The following is a 16794-nucleotide window of genomic DNA, read 5'->3' as shown; positions in this document are numbered from 1 at the left end:
CTCAATGACCACCTCAACTCCTTGGCAAAATCATGCTTTTTCAGCCCTCACATGCTGGGAAAGCTAGATCCTACTTCAGCCAACAACACTTTGCCATCCTTGTCCAATCCATCATCCTCTCCAAACTAGATTACTGCAACGCCATCTACTTAAATCTATCAAAAAAAGTATTCTAAGACTCCAGCTAATCCAGAATACTGCAGCCAAACTGATCTTCTCAAAACGCAAGTCTGACCCACTCCTTGCCAAACTTCACTGGCTCCCAATAATCTCCAGAATCCATTTCAAATGTTCCTGCCTGGCTTTCAAGATCATTCACGGAATCCTGCCTCCTCTTCTCCCACTGTCTTTCAACTCCTCCAGTCCCGACTCCTCCAGAACTGCCCAAAGGCTTAAACTAGCCTTCCCCTCCCGACGCGGCATCCACTATTCAGGCAAACTGGGAAAATCCCTTCTCTTCAAACTCACAGGTCTTTGGAACGACCTCAACACCCCGCTGCGGAACCTGAGCTCCCTTCAGTTATTCCGCAAACAACTGAAAACCTGGCTTTTCAGCAAATTGTAGCTCTATCCTTCCCCCCTTTCTCTCCTCCCTTCTACACATAAGTTCATGTAATCCTTTTTCTTCTTCTCTACCCACTATTTTAAGTTCTTGTAAACCGTGTCGAGCTCCATTCTCATGGAGATGATGCGGTATATAAACTTAAGGTTTAGATTAGATTAGATTAGATTATATATCCTACCGATCTGATCATTCAAGTTGCTAAATCGTCCATCTTTATACCATATTTTCGTCCAACTTTTTGTCCAAGTCAAAAATGCCTAAAACAAGCCCTGTTGGACGTGGGAGGGGTATGCAAAGTGATGGACTGAACACTCAGACATGGTACCTAAATAGTGGGGTATCTTACAGGGCACTGCTGTGAACTTCACAAAAAGAGTGCCATGTCTTCTTCTCACTACAGCCCCCCAAACCACCTCCAGAATCCCTTAGACCCACTTATCTACCACCCCAATAGCCCTTATGGCTGCAGGAGCCACTTATATGACAGTACAAAAGGGTTTTGGGGGTATAAAGGGAAGTGCATATGTTTAAGTATCAATGCAGTGATTACAGGGGCTTATGGGCATGGGTCCTCCTCTCCATGGGTCCCTAATCCACCCCCAAGATGGCTTAAGCTGCCTCTCTGCTGGACGACTAGGCTTTCCTATGCCAGGCTGCCAGGTGATGATGGTATGGATGTTGAATTTTAAAGGTGTGATTACAATTTTTATGGGGTTGGGGGGGTTGGTGATCACTGGAGTAGTGTGTGGGGGTCTGTATTATGTGTTTGCAGTGCTTATCTGGTGACTTTAGATGAGCTTTTGTGACTTAGACCATGTTTTAAATGGTCTAAGTCACAACGTCCAAGTTCCTTTGATCCTGGGCTGTATAGCCAAGACTCTGCTCCCTCCATGGTTGCTCATGCCCACTACTTTCAATCAAAAATACAAGCTGTAAGAGACTTGTTTAGCAATAAACACACCTGCTATTTCAATCCAGTAAATATTATGGAAAACACAGTCTGTGCCGACATGACATGGAGCTCATTCAATGAACCAAATTGGACACAATTTTACCAACTATTCCAAAAATACGTGTACTCATACTCTCTCGTTGACGCCTGCCCCCTAGTATTAATGTCTAAGGCATCATCCAAGTTTCTAGCTAATCTCTACATATGGCTAGTACACACACTAAATAAAGGGGAGTTTCCCTAATAAAGTGGCCACATCATCATCAGACCTATCCTGAAAGACATGAAGAAACTAACTGCTCATATTGAGAACTCCCCTCCTCATATAACTAATGGAGAGACTAGTTCAATCCCAACTAATGAACCGCAAAGACAAGTTTCACCTACTCCATGATTCCCAATCAGGCTTTTGACCATCATTCGTTACAGAAACTGTAATTGTCTCCCTCTTGAATGATATGTTTGACATACTGAGTAAAGGTCTAAATGCATTAGTGATACAACTAGACCTCAGTTGTGCATTTGACCTAGTAGACCACGACTTACTGCTGCTTTACCTAGACTCCTTTGCACCTTCATTAAATGTCCTCCTGTAGTTCCAAGGCTTCTTAAAATGTTGCAGCTACCAAGTGCAGTCTGGAGAGACCCTGTCTGACAAATTGACCCACATATGTGGTGTTCCTCAAGGCTCCCCTCTATCAACCCTTCTCTTCAATGTCTATCTATCCTCCCTGGGAGCTCATCTAAAAAGTTTAAATGTTACCCAGTATAGTTACACTGATGACATTACCATTGTCCTCCCTGTCACCTGCTTACCACCTGCAGAGATTTAAAGAATAGACTTGATCTTATCCACTATAGAAGGGTGGATGTCACACTTCAAGTTAAAACTAAACACGAAAAAACTAAGTTTTTTCTAGCTACCTCTACCAACTGCACCTTGGATGCCCTAATTATGAGAGGAAATACCTTTCCCATCGCCCCTTTGATTAGAATCCTGGGAGTTCACCTTTATAGACAGCTATCTATGACCACTCAGGTGGACCAAGTTGTATGCAAAGGCTTTGGAAACTAAGATCCATAAGAAAATTATTTGAATTTGTACCTTTCCGATTACTAGTCCAATTGTTAGTGTTAAGCTTCCTAGACTACTGCAACATTTCATATCTAGCAGGATAATGCAGGTATTTCTGGAAACTGAGTATCATCCAAAACACAGCAGTGAGACTAATCTTTAACCTGAAAAAAGTTGACCACATAACTCCATTCTACCAAAAACTACATTGGCTTCCTGTTGAGGGAAAAGTTCTCTTCAAATTTAGATGCCTTGTCTGCAAAGCCCTATATGGCCTACTGCCTAACTACCTAACTGCTCAATTCTTATTCTCGTCACCAAGCCACTTCACATGTCCCCGATCATTTTTTACCTTCACTTCAGTCAAAGGCTGTACTCAGAAAAGATTCATTAACCTACTCTTATCATACCAAGCCACTTCCACGGATCCTGAACTGGGCCAAATGGTTAGCATATTAACATCATATATGCATTTTAGAAAGCTATTAAAAACCCATCTGTTCTCAAAATTCTTGTAATCCCTTCAAAGCAGCATACTGATGTGAAATTATTCTTAACTTTTGATGCCAATGTTCTATCTATTGTAGCACACTAACATTTACGGCATCTTCCACATCATTCATGAGGAGGTACTCTTAATACCATATTTTCTGTTTTTCTATATTTAAGTTTTTCACCTAAATTCTGTGCCCTTGAAAAGGCAAATTTTGTCTTCTTGGAAAATACAGCATGATATTGTAAAAATGGCCAATGTTTTGGTATGACTTTTTTAATGGCATTGCTGATTGGTAAGGAAGAGGCAGTCGGAGCATACAGCGAGTGATTTCCTGCACTCACCGGCGCTCCGGCTGCTCTCTCCTGCCTCTCCCACTGCCCTCTCCAGTTTTCCCCATGAAAAAACGTGTTTGTGGTTTTGCAAGATTTGTGGGGGCTCCTGGAACGGAACCCCTGCAAATATCAGGTATAAAATGTATTTTATACCATTTTGCATGGCACCAACATCAGACTCATTGATCTATAATTTCTCATATGACCTCTGGAACCCTTTTTAAAAACTGGTGTCACATTGGTCACCCTCCAGTCTTAACATAAGGACATAAGAATTGCCACTGCTGGGTCAGACCATTGGTCCATCATGCCCAGCAGTTCGCTCATGTGGCGGCCCTTAAGTCAAAGACCAGTGCTCTAACTGAGTCTAGCCTTACCTATGTACAATCTGATTCATCAAGAACTTGTTTAACTTTGTCTTGAATCCCTGGAGGGTGTTTTCCCCTATAACAGCCTCAGGAAGAGCATTCCAGTTTTCCACCACTCTCTGGGTGAAGAAGAACTTCCTTACATTTGTATGGAATCTATCCCGTTTTAACTTTAGAGAGTGCCCTCTCATTCTCCCTACCTTGGAGAGGGTGAACAACCTGTCTTTATCTACTAAGTCTATTCCCTTCATTATCTAGAATGTTTTGATCATGTCCCCTCTCAGTCTCCTCTTTTCAAGGGACAAGAAGCCCAATTTCTCTAATCTCTCACTGTACGAAAACTCCTCCAGCCTCTTAACCATTTTAGTTGCTCTTCTCTAGACCCTTTTGAGTCTAGTATAGCGATCAGTGCTGGACACAGTATTCCAGGTGGGGCGTACCATGATCTGTTTGTGATCCCCTCCTTAATCATTCCCAGCATTCTGTTTGCCCTTTTCACTACCGCCACACATTGCGCGGATGGCGTCATCTACTTGTTGACCAGTACTCCCAAGTCTCTCTCCTGTGGGGTCTCTCCGAGTACCGCACCAGACATCCTGTATTTGTGTATAAGATTTTTGTTACTGACATGCATCACCTTACACTTATCCACATTAAACCTCATTTGCCATGTCGCAGCCCATTTCTCGAGCGTGTTTATGTCACATTGCAGGTCTTTGCAATCCTTCTGTGTCTTCACTGCTCTGAATAACTTATCACCTTCATCGTCATACCAATTTCCAGGTCGTTTATAAATATGTTGAAGAGCACGGGTCTAAGCACCGAACCCTGTGGCACTCCACTCGTGACACTTTTCCAGTCCGAGTATTTTCCATTTACCCCCACTTTCTGTTTCCTATCTGCCAACCAGTTTTTATCCATGTATTTCACCCTCAATTCTATGGCTCACAATTTTCCGAAATAGTCATTTGTGGGACCTTGTTGAACGTCTTCTAAAAATCCAAATATACAATGTCGACCGAGTCACCCTTGTCTATTTGCCTGTTAACTCCCTCGAGGAAGTGCAGCAAGTTCATCAAGCAAGATCTTCCTTTTCTGAAGCCATGCTGGCTGGTCCTAAAAAGATTGTGTCCATCAAGGTGATCAATGATGCAATCCTTTATCAGTACCTCTACCATCTTTCCTGATACCGAGGTCAGACTCACTGGTCTGTAGTTTCCCGGATCTCCCTTGAACCTTTCTTGAAGATTGGCGTAATATTCACCACTTTCCAGTCTTCCGGAATCCTTCCCGATTTGATTGACAGATTGGTTATTAGTTTAAGCAGTTCAGCTATAACCCCTTTCAGTTCCTTGATTACCATTGTTTTTAAGTCTATCAATCTGCCTGCGTACCTCTTCTAGACTGACCTTCAACCCAGTCAGTTTTCCACCATCATTTCCTGCGTATAGCCTGTTGGCTTTCGGTATGTTGTGTATATCCTCTTCGGTAAATACAGATGCAAAAAATATGTTCTGTTTATCGGCAATGGCTTTGTCCTCCTTTAGCACTCCCTTTATTCCATGGTCATCCAACGGTCCCACCGCTTCATTCGTGGGTCATTTCCCCTTAATATATTGAAAGAACGGCTTGAAGTTTTTTGCCTCCTTGGATATTTTTTCCTTGTAGTCTCTTTTGGCCCCTCTCACTGCCTTATGGCACCTGCTTTGATGTTTGTGCTGGATTTTAAACATAAATTACTAACAATAGCTTTGCATGTTCATTTTTCTATTCTGTCAGCAATCTGGGATGTATACCATACAATCCAGGTGATTTGCTAATATTCAATTTGTCAAACTGAGCCATTATATCTTCCAGTGTTTCAGATATCTGTTTCAGTGTCTCTAGTTTATCAGCATTGACTACCATTTCTGCTACTAGTATCTACCTTTTATCTTCCTCATTGAAGACCATTCATTTAATATCTTGACTATGGCCTTGTCTTCCCTGAGAATCCCTTCCTGCATTTCAGTTTCAGAGAATTCAAATACAAAATCTTGAAGCTGTAGGACCTGGTTTCTTTGGGAGGCTTTGCTTCTCCTATACAAATGTGGCTGGGCTTTGGTTTCATTTACTGTGTCTTCTCAGTGCTGCCACTCTCTGTTCCACCTCTTTACCTTCCATTGCTAGGTTTGTGCAAAACTAGCAACAAGTGTAGGCTGTTTTTTAATCACTTGACTCCTTCTGAGAGATGTGGGCTAAACTGGTTCACTGCTTGCAGAATTACACACAAGGTTGCTTCATAAGTTTCAAGTTTATTAGTTTCTTGATATACATCCATCAAAGATATATAAATGGTTTACAATAAGAGAAACTATATAAAAACCCACAGGAATGGCTGCAAGAACTGAATTGAAGTAGCTGCCACATTGTGCACAGCTTAGTTGTTTGGACCTGTTTTGGATTAAGGTGATGAACTATAGAGAATAAGTTTCAAGGATAAACTGAATGTTGAAGATAGCTGTATGAAGAGTGGAATATGCTGTTGTTTTAAATTCACACCCTTGACAGGATTCTATATTTCAATATCACTCACCTGCCCACTCTTCCCACCATCCCAATAAGGTTTGGGACATTTGTTCCTCTTAATATCTTTGACCCATAACTCCCTGTTGAAGGTCCAGAGACCCAAGCCCTAAATCACAACCTCAGCACCTATTATGGGTATCTTTCATGCATTACAAATGGGGCAATAATAATCCCCATTTCCTCATGTTGCTTTATCAGCCTTTTAGAACTATCTCTAGGGGGTCAAATTATCAAATAAAGTTGCATCATCCTTATTTGGTAGACTGTAGTACCATGGATCAGAGCTACTATTTTCAATTTTAGCTTGAAAAGCAACAAAAATGTTTGAGGACTGCTCGTGCCCCCTGCCTATCCCACCATTAAAGGCTGAGTGATCAGTATGAGCAATAGAACAGTTAGCTCTTTACCTGTAGAATAAGAGGGGATCAGGATTCAGATTGGGGAGAATGGTTGCATTTTGTGCAATAGTCTGTGGTATCTGCTTGTGGGTAGCATGAGTGCATAAACTACCTACTCTTACATTGTGACAAACCCATGGCCAGCTTTGTCCCTGTGGTTAATAAAAACAGTACATGGTCCCTGATCAGGAGAGCTGACCAGGTAAGGAGTAGGAATATAGAAATGGCTGACTACCTCTCAGACAGTGAGGTAGATAAAGAAAGGTATGAGCCTAAGAATAGTCCGCAGAAAACGCCATACCAGTTTAAATATGATAAAAAGCTTGCTATGAAGTGGAAACCTGGTCCTGCAGGGTATTCACAGTATTGTCAGCCTATGAGAAACCAGCTTCCTCTTCCTAAGGCTTTTCAGCTGAACCCCCCTCCTAGGAGAGGGGGGTGGGACTATGACACATTTAAAAATAGAGCCCTGAATCACAGTAAGGAAGAGACAGGGGAAGCAAAGCAGGGGCACCAACAGGAGCATACCCAAGAAGGTAAGGGGAGGAGTCTCTATCCTCAACCTCCAAGCAGGGAGGACATAGAGATGGCAGAGGACGCCTGACCAGGGACCCACTGCTGAGAGCTTGGCTGGAGAGGAGGCAATGGATATTTTTGACTTACCTCCAGATGCCAGCTGGGACCAAGATATAATGGAGGTTAGTTCCTAAGCTAAGGAAAAGATAGAACCTGCCTTTCAAGACTGAGTTCTGTTTAGGTTCCTGTGTGTTTGAATACTCTCTGCAAGCAGGGGGTCAGGTGATATTGATTACACAGAGAGTTTTCTCCATGACTGTTCTGATGTTTTTGTTTGCTAAGAAGCTATAAATTTAAACCTGTGAAGTTACTGTGATAAAGCCTCCCAACTATAGTATCTTGTCTGAAGCACCCTGCTGTGCTACATCTATAGAAAAGCTCAGCTGTTGCTGATAAGCCCTGTTAACCACTGTAGTTCTGAATGGAGCAAGGGCTGAGAGCTAGACACTATACCTCACCAGTTAATCTGGGGACTTTTGACTTTATTGCCATAGTTTTGCTATTGTGCTTGCCTTCTGTGTTTTGCAATTTTCTTTTCTGGTATGAATTTATTTTCATGGCATTTCTACTTACCTGAATCCTGGTGAAGAGGATTGTCTTTAACCAGAGAAAGTCCAGAGGAATTATATTGCATGACATACTTGAATCTTGAGACATTACTGACAAACTGTGTGAATCATTTTTATTTTTACCTGATATATGAATCTCATGACCGAGGCTGACTTGGCTCAGCCAACTTACCAAATAAAAACCTAGAATTCTTGATTTAACAGAAATTGGTCTGCTTCTCCCATTCTTTTGTAAATTGCTTGCTCAGTGTGGCCTGGGCAGACTAGGCAGAGGCCTAGGTTTGTTTTTACCTGAAAGGCCTTCCTCTTTCCTGAGGAAGCCATACCGACAGGACAGAGGAAAATGCTGCTAAGTCTGCCTGCTTGTCTAGGCAGGGGCTAGCTATGTGACAAGTGGTATCAGAAATGCTGGATTTTTTTGAGAGCCAAAATGTTTGTTTGGGGGAGAATTTTTAGACTTGTTCTTTGCGGAGACCTTGGAAATTTTTTTTTATTATACTGGAACTCTGTATTAAGAACTGGAGAAGATACTACAACTTGGTTCCAGCGGAGGTTCGTGGAGGAATTCCCTGAGGACTTCATGGCAGCAGATTTGGAGTGGAGCAGTCGGGGAAGGAGACCAACCCCCAGAGAAAGATGGAGATATCAGAACCTGGGAGATTGCAGTATCGTTTAGTAAGGGCTATGCACCCTCTAAGAGTGCACCTGCACAGATTCACCAGTACTGCACAGATTCACCAGTACTGCGGTAAGCACACTAAGCTGCGGGGACTGGTGAGGGTGGTTAGTGGTATTTGGGGAAACCATTAGATACCGCACTTGGATTTCTTTCTTTGTGGTTACTTCTATAGATCAGCAGGATGGATCTACAGCTGCTTGCTGTCTTGGCTGGAGAACGCCAGCGCCAGTGCGACGATCTACACAAAGTGCTGGATGCTAACCAAGAGCTATGGAGAGCAGGACATGAGGTGAATTGGTGACATCATGATGAACTGGTCATAGCCATGGGTGAACAGACCAAAGTCATGGCTCAACTATTGCAAATCCCGGCAAGAAATCCTAGTATTGCACCGGTGTTGGGAGTAGGATCTTCCCAGCAGGCAGTAGGACAAAACTCTTTAAATATCTTGAATTTGAATAAGATTACCCCAGCAAATGCACCGGATGATTTCTTGAACTCTTTCAAGAGAATTGCAACTGTGGCTGGGTAGCCACCAGATCAGTGGCCTTGTTTAGCAGGTGATACACTGACAGCTTTTCAAACCATCCCTCCAGAACAGGCTAACAACTATCCTGCTATAAAAATGCATATACTAGATTACCTTGGGTACATAAGGGAGTACTATAGGCAGAAACATAGGTCTGTGCAAATGCATCAGAAAGAAAAACCAAAGGCTCTCCTCCAGGATATTAACAAGCTGGCAGAGAAATGGTTGAAACCACACCTGTCAGACCCCAGGGCAATGTTCACGGAGATAGTCCGGGAACAATTCCTTGAATCAATGCCTAAGGATCTTAGGGCGTGGCTGAAGAGACAGGGAGGTGAAAACCTGGCACAAGTACTTACATCAGCAGAGGCATATTTAGATGCCCAAATTCCATGTGAGGAAGATAGGGTGCCTAATAGACCACAATCCTGAGGCCCTAGGGATACTAGACTCCAGACTGACAACACCCAGCGTCCCACCCAACCTGGATATAAGAAACCACCTAACCCAAAAACTATACAATGCTATAGGTGTGGGAAAAGGGGGCATAAGCAAGAAGATTGTCAGGAGAAGGGGCATTCTATCTGGGATTTATCATCTTTAAGCCTATCAATCTGCCTGCATACCTCTTCTAGACTGACCATCAACCTTGTCAGTTTCCCGTCTTCATTTCCTGAGTATAGCCTGTCAGCTTCTGGTATGTTGTGTATGTCGGCGATGGCTTTGTCCTCCTTTAGCACTCCCTTTACTCCATGGTCATCCAATGGCCCCATCGCTTCCTTCGCGGGTTGTTTCCCCTTAATATATTAAAGGAATGGCTTGAAGTTTTTTGCCTCCTTGACTATTTTTTCCTCATAGTCTCTTTTGGCCCCTCTTACTGCCTTACTTATGGCACCTGCTTTGATGTTGTTTGTGTTTTTTCCAGTTTTTGTCCATTTTTCACCTTTTCCATTCCGGGACCAGATGGCATCCATCCGAGAGTAATCAAGGAACTGAAAGGGGCTATAGCTGAACTGCTTCAACTAATAGCCAATCTGTTGATCAAATTGGGAAGGATTCCAGAAGACTGGGAAGTAGCAAATGTTATACCGATCTTCAAGAAAGGTTCGAGGGGAGATCATGGAAACTACAGACCTCAGTACTGGGAAAGATGGTAGAGGCACTGATAAAGGACTGCATCATTGATCACCTTGATGGACACAATCTAATGAGGACCAACCAGCACGGCTTCATCAAAGGAAGATCTTTCTTGAGGAACTTGCTGCACTTCTTCAAGGGAGTAAACAGGCAGATAGACAAGGGTGACTTGGTCAACATTGTATATCTGGATTTTCAGAAGGTGTTTGACAAGGTTCCGCATGAATGACTATTTTGAAAAATTGCGAGCCATGGAATTGAGGGTGAAATACTCACGTGGATTAAAAACTGGCTGGCGGATAGGAAACAGAGAGTAGGGATAAATGGAAATACTCAGACTGGAAAAGCATTACGAGTGGAATGCTGCAGGGTTCCGTGCTTGGACCTGTGCTCTTCAACATAATTATAAATGACCTGGAAATTGGTACGACAAGTGAGGTGATTAAAATGCAGATGATACAAAGTTATTCAGAGTAGTGAAGACGAAGGAGGATTGCAAAGACCTGCAATGTGACATAAACACGCTCGAGAAATGGACTGCAACAGGGCAAATGAGGTTTAACAAGGTTAAGTGTAAGGTGATGCATGTTAGTAAAAAAATCTTATAAACACCTACAGGTTGTCCAGTGCAGTACTTGGAGAGACCTCCCAGGAAAGAGACTTGGGAGTACTGGTTGACAAGTCGATGAAGCCATCCACACAATGTGCGGCGGCAGCGAAAAGGGCGAACAGAATGCTAGGAATGATTAAGAAAGGGATCACAAATAGATTGGAGAAGGTTATTATGCCATTGTACCAGGTCATGGTACACCCTCACCTGGAATACTGCATCTAGCACTGGTCGCCGTACATGAAAAAAGACATGGTACCACTCAAAAGGGTATAGAGAAGAGCGACTAAAATAGTTAAGGGCTGGAGGAGTTGCTGTACAGTGAGAGATTAGAGAAACTGGGCCTCTTGTCCCTTGAAAAGAGGAGACTGAGAGGGGACATGATCAAAACATTCTAGATAATGAAGGGAATAGACTTAGTAGATAAAGACAGGTTGTTCACCCTGTCCAAGGTAGAGAGAATGGGAGGGCACTCTCTAAAGTTAAAAGGGGATAGATTCCATACAAACGTAAGAAAGTTCTTTACCCAGAGAGTGGTAAAAAGCTGGAACGCTCTTCCGGAGGCTGTTATAGGGAAAAACACCCTCCAGGTATTCAAGACAAAGTTAGACAAGTTCCTGTTGACCTAAGGGGCACTGCGTGAGTGGACCGCTGGGCACAATGGACCACTGGTCTGACCCAGCAGTAGCAATTCGTGTGTTCTTATGAGACAAGCCTACAGATTGGAATCTGTTTATACCATTTTCCCTATTTGCAGCAAGAGAAAAGGTACAAGATTCTTTGGTGGTGAGTCCATATGAAATGTTTGGATGACCACCCAGGGGTATGCTAGACATGCTCAAGTAAATATGGGATTTTCCTGTATAATCAGGGAGTAGTATAATTACCTACCTAGCCCAGTTGAAACAGGGATTGAACCAGGCAATGAAGATATAGGTAGGGATCACCTGGAGTGTAGTCAGTGCCATCAAAAAAACTATTATTATAAGGGTGCTAAGACCCACCAGTTGTATGTGGGTGATCAGGTTTTGTAACTGGTTCCCTCAGACCCTCACAAATTCCAGCCACTGTGATAGAAAAGGAGGGAGAGGTAGACTACCAGGTAAAGGACCATAAAAACAGGGTACAGACAAACCATATTAATCTACTAAAGCCCTAGAGGGATAGGGAGTTATTGGCCTTGGTGGCCCAGCAGTGGAGGGATGATGATATGGGTCCACATATAGCTGATGGCACTGAGAAGGTAACATAGGAACTGAACTGACCAAAACACAAGCATATCAATTCCAAAACATGATTCATCACTTTAAAGATGTATTTTCTACCATGCCAGGGTGGACAAGGATAGTTGCCCATGATATCGTCACCACCCCAGGGAAGATTTTCTGGGTTCGTCCCTATAGACTTGCTGAAGGAAAAAGGCCTTAGTGAATGAGCTGGTCCAGGAAATGTTGACGCTGGGGGTGATAGAACCATCTCAAAACCCCTGGTATAGCCCGATAGTTATTGTCACAAAGGCAGATGAGACCCCACGGTTTTGTATTGATTTTAGGCAGCTTAATGAAATATCGCAATTTGATGTGTTCCTGATGCCCTGAGTGGATGAGCTGCTCAATCAGTTGGGGCAAGCCCAATTCCTCACAACAATGGACCTAACAAAAGAGTACTGACAAATACCTCTCACTGATGATGCCAAGCCTAAAACAGCATTCAGTACACCTCAGGGTTTATTCCAGTTTAGGTATATGCCCTTTGGCTTACATGGGGCAGTGTCTTCATGTCAGTATGTGGTCCATGAAGTGTTGAGGGATCACCATGATTACGCAGAAGCATATATTGACGATATCGTAATATATTCGGCTTCATGGGGGGAACATCTGGAGCAGTTAGTGACAGTGCTTTGGTCACTTAGAGAGGCAGGCCTAACTGTCAACCCTAAAAAGTGCTTTGTAGGCCAAAGAGAGGTCAGATATTTGGGCTACATTGTAGGAAGGGGGCAAGTTAGGCCCTTGGTGGACAAGGTCCAATGTATTTTGGGATTACCCATGTCCATGTACAAAAAACAGCTCCAGGCTTTTTTTAGGACTGATAGGCTATTATAGGAGATTTATCCAGCATTTTTCCTTGAAAGCAGCCTCACTGACAGATATTTTAAAGAAAGGAGGTCCAGATACCCTGCAGTGGGAAGTAGACAGCATACGAGCTTTTGAAGTCTTAAAAAAGAGCTTATGTAAACAGCCTGTCCTAAAAACTTTGGACTTCAATATGCCCCTCATTCTGGAAATGGATGTCTCTGGGAAAGGATTAGGGGCTATCTTGAGTCAAGAGAGTGAAGGGATTGAACATCCGGTCCTGTTCCTTAGCCGTAAGCTTCACCCAAGTTAAAAAAAAACTGTATCACAGTAGAACAGGAGTGCCTGGCAGTCAAGTGGGCAGTACAGACATTAGAACATTACCTTCAGGAGAGGGAATTTACCATGGTCACAGACCATAATGCCTTAAAATGGCTTAACACTATGTGCAACAATAACACCCATCTCACATGGTGGTATTTAGCTTTATAATCTTTCAGATTTCATGTGGTACACCACCCAGGAAAGCATAATACTAATGTAGACATTCTTTCCACTGTATCGAGCAATGGTGCACCCACATCTGGAATACTGCGTCCAATACTGGTCGCCATACCTCAAGAAGGACATGGCAATACTCGAGAGGGTCCACAGGAGAGCAACGAGGATGATAAAGGGTATGGAGAACCTTTCATATGCCAAACGGTTAGACAGGCTGGGGCTCTTTACCCTGGAAAAGCGGAGACTGAGAGGGGACATGATACAGACTTATAAAATCATGAAAGGCATAGAGAAGGTGGAGAGGGACAGATTCTTTAGACTAGCAGGGACAACTAAAACAAGAGGTCATTCAGAAAAACTGAGAGGAGACAGATTCATAACGAATTCAAGGAAGTTCTTCTTCACTCAACGGGTGGTAGACACTTGGAACGTGCTTCCCAGAGAGGTGATAAGATAGAGTACAATTATGGGGTTCAAAAAGGGACTGGATGACTTCTGGAAGCGAAGGGGATAACAAGGTACAGATAGAGGTTTACCTTACAGGACATTGAGCAAATAGGGTATAGATATTTTAGGTTAGGTAGGGAACACTTTCAGATCATGGACCTGGAGGGCCGCCGTGGGAGCAGACTGCCAGGCACGATGGACCCCTGGTCTGACCCGGCAGAGGCAATGATTATGTTCTTATGTTCTTTTCCAGAATACCTGAGAATACTGGAGATCCTCAGAGTCTTCAGGATAGTCATCCTTTAAGTAAGGAGGATTGTGACAAACTCATGGCCAGCTTTGTCACTGTGGTTAATTAAAAAAAGAACACAGTCCCTGATCAAAAGAGCTGAACAGGTGAGGAGTAGGGATATAGAAATGGCTGACTACCCCTCAGACAGATAGAGAAAGAAATGTATGAGCCTAAGAATAGCCCGCAGAAAATGCCATGCCAGATAAAAACCTAGAATTTTTGATTTAACAGAACTTGATCTGCTTCTTCCATTCATTTGTGAATTGCTTGCTTAGTGTGGCCGGGGCAGACTAGGCATAGGTCTAGGTCTGTTTTTACCTAAAATGCCTTCCTCTTTCCTGAGGAAGCCACACCGACAAGTCAGAGGAAAATACTACTCAGTCCGCCTGCATGTCTAGGCAGGGGCTAGCTTTGTGACAACATGCAGCTGTGTTTTTTGCAGACATTAGAGGTAAACTACCAGGTGCTAACTCAATTTGCAGCTCACAGTTCTTCAGTCTCAATGCAGTTAGTGTGAATTAGACTGCTCTGTCTTAGCTGAGTTGAGAAGATTATAGGGATCATGATATTTAAGTGTACTTTAGTAAATGAACCTCATCATATATATGATATAATGAGATGATAATCTTCTTTCTCAGATATGGACACTTGTACAACATGCCCGGATGATCAATGGGCAAATCAGAAAAGAGATGCCTGCATTCCAAAAGTGATAACTTTTCTGTCTTTTGAGGAGCCTCTAGGGATTGCTTTAACTTCCATCAACATGTTCTTCTTTCTCATCACTGCTGTCATCTTGGGAATCTTTATTTATTACAGAGATACTCCCATAGTGAGAGCCAACAACCGACACATCAGCTACATTCTCCTCATTTCCCTCATGCTCTGCTTCCTCTGCTCATTGTTATTCATTGGGCATCCTGAGGATGTCACCTGCATTCTCAGACAATCTACATTTGGGATCACTTTCTCCATCGCTCTCTCCTCTATAAAACCATCACTGTGGTCACAGCCTTCCAAGCTACCAAAGTAGGAAGCAAACACCAGAAATGGATGGGTTCCAGGGTTTCTAACTCTATAGTCCTTTCCTGTTCCCTTATACAAACAGTTCTGTGTCTTGCCTGGTTCTTTACTTCTCCCCCATTTGCATATCCTAATATGAGATCAGAAATTGGAACAATACTAATTGAATGTAATGAAGGGTCAGTAATTGCATTTTACTGTATTCTGGGCTACCTGGGATTTCTGGCAGGTATCAGCTTCATCATAGCTTTCCTAGCAAGATATCTACCCGACAGTTTCAATGAGGCCAAGTACATTACCTTCAGCATGCTGGTCTTCTGCAGTGTCTGGATCTCCTTCATACCAACATACTTGAGCGCCAAGGGGAAGTACATGGTGGCAGTGGAGATATTTGCAATTCTGGCCTCCAGTGCTGGACTTTTGGGTTGTATCTTTATCCCTAAATGCTATATTATTCTTCTGAGGCCTGAAAAGAATAGCAAGAAGTACCTAACAAAAAATGTAATGACTTAAAGACCTTAAAAGTTCTAAAAATGATCGTAGTAACATTTTCTTTTAAAGAGAGAACAATAAATCCTATAATAAAGAAAAGAATTGGAGTATCGTGTTACTGTTATTTGTGCATATAAAATAGAAATATGTTTGAACATGTATATATGTAAAACTTCACATGATTAAGTGATTATTTCTCATTAATCAAAAAAGGGCTGGAATATAAAAATAATTTGGCATTTTTTCTGTCTAACAGACCTAAGGAGTTTTGAAACATAAACACAGAAGCAGAGAAAATGATGGCAGATAAAGACCATTTTGCCTATTCAGTCTGCCTAAGTTGATGAATTTAAGGGGTAAGTGCCCCCACACCGACTTTCCTAAGTGACAGAGTACATTAAGGGGTCCTTTTACTAAGGCACTCAAACCAATTTAGCGTGTGCAAACTGATTTAGGGAGCCACCCAGGTTTGGCTGGGGGGCTGATAACATTGGGCGAAGGACAGCCGGGAGGAGGGACAGGAAGGCTTGAAGATGAGGTAGGAAAGGTTAAGTTTGGGGAGGGATAAGAAGAGGGAGGAGATTAGAAATTTCAAGCTTGTGGATGGGATAAGGGAAGAATTAGGGCGGGATTAGAGAGGTTAGGGAGAGGAGGGGGTTGTGGTAGTGAATTTGTCAGGCGGGAAGAAAAGTTGTGAGAGAATAGGGATAGAGGAGGTCGGGAGCAGGGAGCGGAGTTTTATTTAATTTTATTTATTTTCGGCGCGTTTTTGTGCTAGGGGGACCCGGTGCGAGGGGCTGGAGGAGTTCCGCGGCTATCGGGGCCATAGCGGTTTGAGCCGTCGTGGTGGGTGCCTTCACAGCCGGCAGGGTGGACTCCCTGGTGGCGGTAGCGTCTGGTGACAGTTATAGCACTGCTGCTTGCTGCGCTTCTTCTACGAGTGGAGAAGCGGCTCCGACTGCGATGAATCATTGGGAGGGACCGGGTGAATGGCACGTTGTGCATAGGGGGAATTATTGCCTGTTTGGCTGGGAAACCCGTCTCCTTTTTTCAGGCTGACTTTCATAGGGGGGCTGTTACACTTTTCTTTAGCGCTGGTGAAGAGCTGCAGGG

At 43.2% G+C, this 16794-nt stretch overlaps 1 pseudogene; it reads left to right on the top strand.

Annotated features, from left to right (window-relative positions):
* The window catches only part of LOC117346141, a 60505-nt pseudogene extending 44803 nt beyond the window's left edge, over nt 1-15702 (top strand).
* The last annotated feature ends 1092 nt before the right edge of the window (nt 15703-16794 follow it).

The sequence above is a fragment of the Geotrypetes seraphini genome, chromosome 12 (assembly GCF_902459505.1).
Source record: "Geotrypetes seraphini chromosome 12, aGeoSer1.1, whole genome shotgun sequence".
NCBI classification, from domain to species: Eukaryota; Metazoa; Chordata; class Amphibia; order Gymnophiona; family Dermophiidae; genus Geotrypetes; species Geotrypetes seraphini.
Note: the sequence above shows the minus strand (reverse complement) of the source record. Positions and strands in the feature narration are given on the sequence as shown.